Genomic DNA, 6867 nt, shown 5'->3' with positions numbered 1-6867 from the left:
AAACTTAAAACCTATTGTTCTGGTATTAAAAAATTTTCGAATTTTAATCCATATTGGAGTGTTAATAATTCACTGCAGGTGATAGATTCTTTAACAATGGTTTCAGCTAAAAGAATTGAGTCTTTCGATTTTGCGACAATGTATACTAATTTATCACTTAATGTAGTGTTTGATAATTTAAAAACTGTTATCAAGAAATCTTTCCTCTTATCTAGTAAAAGGTTCTTAAAAATAGACACTTATAATAAAAAAGCTATATGGACAAATTGGTTTAATACTACAGTTAACTTGAGATGTTACAGCTTGGATATGATTTTTGAATTATTAGAATTTGTTTTATACAATACTTATATAAGATTTGGTGGTGATTTGTACAAGCAAATTGTGGGAATTCCCATGGGGTGGAATGCCAGCCCATTTAAAGCTGACTTGTTTTTAAGTAAACTAGAATATAAATATATGATGGATAAGAATAATCCAATTAATTTAAAACATGTTTTGTCAAATAATAAAAGATATTTAGATGATATTTTGGTCTTAAATTGTAAGGATTTCATTGATATTTCTAAAAATATATATCCATCAGAGCTTATTCTTGAACCTAGTCATGGCGCTGGTCATGAAGATCATTTCTTAGATTTAAATATTAATATTTGTGATAATAATAAATTAAGTTTTAAAATGTATAATAAAACGGATGATTTTGATTTTGAAATAATTAGTTTCCCATTCCCTGAAAGTAATATACACTCAAATATCACATATTCAGCGTTTTTCTCACAGTTACTTCGTTATGCAAGGATTTGTAGTAATTATATTGATTTTAAAAAAAGATGTAAAATCTTAAGCCAAAAATTGATATCAAGAGATTTTTCTGCAAATAAATTAACTTGGCAATTTAAAAAATTTAGTTTTCATTATAACGAACTTTTAAATAAATATCAAAAGAATTATCTAGAAATACTTAAAGAAATTTTTAACTAATTTCGGAGGTTCGAGAATTGTTGTTGCAGCGCCATTTATTTTGAATTGTGTTTCTAATTGAGCGGATTTTTTATTTTTTTTTTAAATTAGCCACATGGTAAAGATGAATCCTATAATTGTTTAGTTCATTCAGGTTTTTTGCAATGTGTTAATATTTGTGATTTGGTAAAGTTTATTATATTTAGTTTACCTATTGTTGCTAAAAAGAGGGATATATTAACAGGATAGGCTTGTTTTGGTGTTACTTGGTTGTTTTACATTTGCTGTTTTTTTTTTCTTTCATAGGCATGTATTTTGGGGGTGATACCTGACACGGGGATGCCATGGATATTCTGTGGTAGCCACAACACTTGTCTGGGTAGAGAATTTAGAGTGGTGAAACCCTATATAGGCCAGTGTATTCTCCTGATGAGCCCTTGTGTTGGGTTGTTGCCTCTGAATTATTTGTCTTTATTATTTTTTCTATTGTTTGGTAAATGACGACTTATACTTATTGACGACATGACTGCCTGTCCATGGATTATTCTTTATGGTTGATTGTGTATGGCTATGCTGTTTGACCTATGTGATTGTATGGATGAGTAGGGTTAAGGCCTCATTCAAGTGCTGGTCTATATTAATAACTAATTTAGGAAAACAGTCTTCCTTTTCTCCTTCTGTCTTTTTTTTTTTTTTTTTTTTGTGTGTGTGTGCTGTTGCATTGGTGATTTCTCTTTTCATGATATATATATATATATATATATATAATATATATATTATATATATATATATATATATATATATATATATATATATATATATATATATATATATATATATATATTCACAGGTGGGACACAGGGACACAACTACAATGGCGCGTAACTAATATGGCAAGTAACGACTTCCACGTGCGCGGGGGCTTGGGGGGGCGCGAAGCGCTTCAACCAACTAGGTGTTGGTGTTGCGGGAAGAGCCACACCAACAGCTAGTATAAATATATATATATATATATATATATATATATATATATATATATATATATATATATATATATATATATATATATATATATATATATATATATATATGTATATATATATATATATAAATATTATATGAGGTAGTATTGAGGGCTAATATTTTACATGAGATTGAGATTTTTTTTTCTCAAGTTTTAAACGAAAAATTGAGTTTCCTCTACGCGGTTCAATGAGTTTTAGTTCTTCTTTACGTTTACAACTTACTATTCCATAGAGGATAGGTTTACAGATTTCTGGAGAATTTATCAGGAATTTTGCTATTATTGTCTATTACAAATTGATGTTATATATTACCATGACAACCAACTTGAAATAGACAGACTCCCAATGTTTGTTTTATCTGTCTTTTCGTATAAAATGAAGCTACTGACGTCAAGCAAATATCAAAGTGCACTCACTTTTTGTTAGATAAAACAAATTAGTAGAAAAAATATCTTTTTTAAAGCCTTTAAGCTTTCAGGGTGAAAGAATTGGTTTGAAATAAATTAATGTTTATTTCTTCTTCAAATTGAATGTTCTTATTCATTTTTATTTGAAGATGAAGAGGTTATGTTGGGTATCGGATAGATCATTCAAAAAGATAGCTGCACTTATGTGGGTAGTATTATCAGTAAAACTTTTAGATCAAAAAAGGTGTAGAAAGTAGAATAGCCTAGGTCAAGGGTTCTCTTTTACAGTTGAAATATTATTTTAAGAATAGGAACTGAATTCTGCAAACCACAATGCATGATATTGGAAGCTATGGTAATGATAGTGGTCAAGTAAGGCTCTTGAACAAAGGTACTTCAGAACTTAGAAGAATATTTGTTAAGTGTTTTCAAGTTGATTTATCTACGGGTAGCTTTAGGTGCATGTTGAACATTAAAACAACAAGCTGTACCCACAATTATATTTTCATTTGACATTCTGGGCTGTTGACGGAAGAAAGGTTGAGTTGGCTAGGGCATGTTTCATAGATGAATGATGACAGATTGCCAAAGAGTGTTCTTCCTGGCCATCTATCTGGAGTCAAGTGAAAAACAGTCATCTTCGAATGGGTTGGAAAGAGCTTATAAGGAAGGATTTAAAGTGAATTGGAACTTTATGGAAGAGGGTAAATTTTAAAGGTTTTAATTTATGGTGATTGAAGAGGAACGTCCGCAGCTCTGTTTGCATCAGGTGAGCTAACGCTGCAGTAACTTTTAGTAGAAATAGCTGTAACTGGAAATGACCGAAAAACTTAAACAATAAAATTTAAAAAAATGAATGAAAAAAGTAAGTAATTACAAAAAATATACAAAACAATAGCCTTCTTACAAGAACTAAGCTACAAACTCACAGCATTCAGTTCTGTTGAGCAATGCCGAAGCATTGGACGGATATTTTTTAACAATGTCGACAGTTCTGAACTTGGTTATCCAACACCAAAATATTTATTGCCATTTGAATCAGTGTTTATAAGAAGTAACGCATTATCAAATAGTTTATTCAAAGAAAAACATTAAAAATAAGATTGAGAAAATCAGATAACAAATTTTAAGTCACTATTTTCAATTTAATTTTGAATACCAGAAACCAATATATTTGACACCTTTATACTTCATAACTAAAAAAATCTAATCTTTTTCAAATTGACATCTAGATAAACACAATCACTACTGAAAAAAAAATGATAATTAAACACAAAAAAACCTGTCCATTCAGGGAGAAAATACAGGAATTGCCAGTATTCCGTTCAGGGGAAACATTTCTGATTATAGTGGCTTCATTTATCAGCTCATGGGTACTCTTGCAATACAAGCAAAAGTTGACGGCACCTTTTTGCTGAAATTGCCCCTTATTAAGTTGTTTCCCTTGTGTTTTTTATAATTATACGAACTTTGTTGTGTACTAATAAGTGCACTAATTACTAATAAACAAATTTAGGATCACCATAAAATACTGATTCTTTTATTGAATGTTATCAATAGTTAAAAGCTCATACTTTCGCTATTTACAAAGATCGTTATTTACTTACAATTCCTTACTATGAAGAATTTGAATTTTTTGTTGCTCCAACGAAATCATATAGAGAAATGTTTGTGGAAAACTCGAAAGGGGCTACTCAGTCACAAATTAGAACTTTTATTTTCCTTATTAATTGTCAAAATCTTTTGGCCGGCAGTCAACAGTGGGACAACACACAATTTTTCCATAGTTTTCTCCTATTCTGCTCTCTTCCCTTGTTTTTCTTATAATTACTTTATAGTCCCAAATCTCCAGGGGACAATGTCCCCCTGCCGGTGCCCAGGCAGCTAAAATTTCTAGAATGTTTAACTCGCAGTTTAGTTCAGGAGTGTGTTTTTGGGAAGTCAGTTGTTTTTTACGTCAGTTCTCAACCAAGAAACCACTATCATCACATTTTTTCTAATCTAATTGAACATCAATGAAGATAAGGAAAAAGCGGATTATCTGTAATGAGTAAAAAAGGACTAAATAATAATTGTTTACTTAACTTCTAACTATGGTTCTTATTAGAGTTTTCATTTTTGCCTTTAGCTCCCAAAAAGAACCAAATCAGAAAGGATTGCGAAAGCGCTAATGATTGGTTTGTTTATAGTTTTTACCCCCTTTTAGTTCCTGCATGTCATTACTGGGGAAATGTGGTCGTTCATTATTCTTTTTATCTACAATAGCACAAATAATACTTATTTTCGCTAAGTTTTCCTTCTTTTTTAAGTTTGTATTTTTCTTTCTTACTGTTTAAGTTATGCAAATCTTAAGAAGAGCATATAGAGCATAATTACTTTAGAGTGCCAGAGTAAATGAGAACAGTTAGACAGTTTAATCGGCTCCAAAATTTTCGAAAGTACTTACTATTCTTTTCATGTCGTAACCTGTCTCATTTCCTGGATGTCCATCATATCGGACATTCGGCCCTAATCAAGGCCATGATTAAGTGAACTTGAAAACATCGAGCTTCAAAATTGAAGTTACGTTAGCCTTCTGTCTTTTAATTCTCTAGAGACCGTCGATTGACAAAACTTCATAAAGCACCAATTATCAAGTCTTGTGAAAGGTTTTGATAGATAGCTTCCTTTGGCGAGATGCCTCAGCCCAGAAATAGCAATATATTTGGCTGTGTCTTGCAAAGCTTGGTTACCGACGGGAGAAGAGAAAATGAGCAATAGAGCACTATCATTTCGAAGCACAAAATGCCCATGTACATGAAACTGTGACGGCATGCATAGGGTGCATTTTGAAATTTATTGTTTTGTCCACTTTTTTTCCTAGGGATAGGCTATTTAAAATACCTCAGTTGACTAATTGGAAACTAAACACCAAACTTAGTTGAAAGCTTTCTTCGAAGATTCGTAGGAAACGAAGATTTTCTTACGAATTAAATTAAAAACAAAATAACTGAAAGTAAGGAGTGATATTAAAACAAAAAACGAACAGAAATTACTTCGTATATGAAAGGGTCTGCTTCCTCATGAACGCCCCGCTCTTTACGCTAAAGGTTTTTACTGTTTTAAAATGTAGAGTTAAGAGAAAGAGTCAAACTTTAGCGTAAAGAGCGGGGCGTTGAGAAGGCAGCAACCCCTTTCATATACAAAGTAATTTCTGTTCGTTTTATGTTTTAATGTCACTCCTTACTTTCAGTTAAAATAATTTCTTTTTTTTATTTAATTCTTATCAAAACAGATACTGCGGGACATGACTTCAACTTAGCGCTGATGGAGTACAGGAACACCCCGGTTGACAGTCTAGCCTACCAATCACAACTGTTGATGAGCAGAAACCTGAGGTCAGTCGTTCCCCGCACTTAACAGCTTCTCACACCGAAAACCGTTTGCCATAAACGATTTCGACGGAATCGGATAAAACAACAGTCACGCCAAAGCAAATACCACGACAGACAGTCAAAGGAACTAAAACCTTTGCGAATCGGTCAACCAGTTCGAGCTCAAATTTGTGGGAAACTTTGGCAAGCCGGAATCGTTAAAAGAGTAGATAAAATCCCAAGATCGTACATAATTGAGACAACCGAAGTTGAAACTTACCAACGCAACAAGCGACACATAAAAACGCTTAACCAGTATCCTCAATCACCGGACCTCGCTGACCATGAGGAGGACAGCCCCGAAGCCAAAACTTCACCGGCACCTATACGTCCATCATTAATAACCCCCTTCCCACCTGTAACACCGATAGAGACCCTTCCCCAACCCATAAATCTGGAGTGTAGCTCAGCGCTACGCACACTCCTTCCAGCACCAAGCACCATACACTCAACCTAAGAAAAACCCCAAATCTCCCCATACGTAACCCGTAGTGGCCGGCCTGTGAAGTCGATACAGAGATTTGAGATGTGAAAAATTCCCTGAACTATGTATATTAAGTTACAAATAAGTTGTGAATAAGTGGTGAACTTATAAGTGCAGTGCCATATGGAAGAATCTTAATTTAGTTAGTTTAATATAAAAATTGGAACTCATATGGAAGAACTTTTGTTTAGTTAGTTTAATGTATATGGTCAAATTTTATGGAAGTTTTGTACCAGTTATCTAGTTTGGAAAAGAGGAAGGATATAAGATTCTAACTCACTTTTCTATTCTAGGTGACCTGGGTTTCTGGTGCTAATTCAAATAAAAGACCATAATTTTTACACTTATTAATAATTAATAGCATTTGCTGATAAATTGTCTAAACAGTCATTTATTTATCTGCTAAGAAGACTAGAAACAGGCGCCCCACCTGGCGTCCAGAAGACTTCAAAGACATCTCTATTCATGCAGTCTACTTCCAAAAATTGCAATCACGGCTAACGAGTTTCTTTTTAAATTCCGTCACCTTTTCGCTTTCCATATAAGAGGATGACTCTTGAATATCTGTTGTCATT

Source organism: Artemia franciscana, chromosome 10 (assembly GCF_032884065.1).
Source record: "Artemia franciscana chromosome 10, ASM3288406v1, whole genome shotgun sequence".
NCBI lineage: Eukaryota > Metazoa > Arthropoda > Branchiopoda > Anostraca > Artemiidae > Artemia > Artemia franciscana.
The sequence above is the reverse complement of the archived record's forward strand: the minus strand, read 5'-3'. Positions refer to the sequence as shown.